This window comes from Hipposideros armiger, unplaced genomic scaffold, assembly GCF_001890085.2.
Source record: "Hipposideros armiger isolate ML-2016 unplaced genomic scaffold, ASM189008v1 scaffold_5, whole genome shotgun sequence".
Classification (NCBI taxonomy): Eukaryota; Metazoa; Chordata; class Mammalia; order Chiroptera; family Hipposideridae; genus Hipposideros; species Hipposideros armiger.
The window spans coordinates 2443037-2443794 of record NW_017731355.1 but is presented as its reverse complement, the minus strand read 5'-3'; the positions used below and the strand labels follow the sequence as shown (position 1 = coordinate 2443794).

Here is a 758-nt window from a genome sequence, read left to right as displayed (position 1 = left end):
GAAAGCAGGGACAATATGATAAATACACACCCTCTATAACAGTTCGCTGCAAAACAAACGCTGAACGCTATTTTTGCTTTTTGCCTTTTTTTCATAAAAGTGAAAATCCTCTTCAAACTTCCTTTGGTTAGCAAACACAGGTACTAATGCAGGTCTTTCATAAAAGTGAAGTGGTGTAAAGCGAACTTTCAAAAAGCCGAGTATACCTGTAAAATACCTCAGAGTTGCCTTTGTTTATGTCTTTAGCCAAAGAGAATTGCGTATTTCTAGTTGTTTATCTTTCAACATTTGTTGGCTTTCTTTCTTTTATGAAATAAAAGGACTATATTTTTCAGTTTTAAGAAGCCCTATTTTACAGAACCTTGCTTGTTGAATAGGTTGTTGCCCCTATAGCATTATCATTATAGAGTCATATTATTTACCTATGTATTACCAATTAAATTATCCATTGACATCCGACAACATTTATCAAATGGGGACCCCAAAGCATCAAAGATGCAGTCCTTGTGCTTGAGAAGCTTTCAACCTGGTTATAGATATAAGACATTTACAATTAAAAAAAAATAACTTCAAAGCACCACAAAACAATATATAAGTGACTGTGTGAGCTCCTTGGGGACAGATGTAATGTTTCATGTACCTTATAAATCATAACATCTATTATAGCATAGGGCTGGCTGGATTCATAACTCAATGGATAACTACTAATTTAGGTTTCTATATCACTTTGTAAATACGTCAGTTTCACTTTTGTGTAT

At 33.6% G+C, this 758-nt stretch overlaps 1 protein-coding gene across 1 annotated transcript in view; it reads left to right on the top strand.

Annotated features, from left to right (window-relative positions):
• Nucleotides 1–758, top strand: part of LRRC9 (leucine rich repeat containing 9) — a 121084-nt gene that overhangs the window by 31573 nt on the left and 88753 nt on the right. The window lies entirely within an intron of this gene.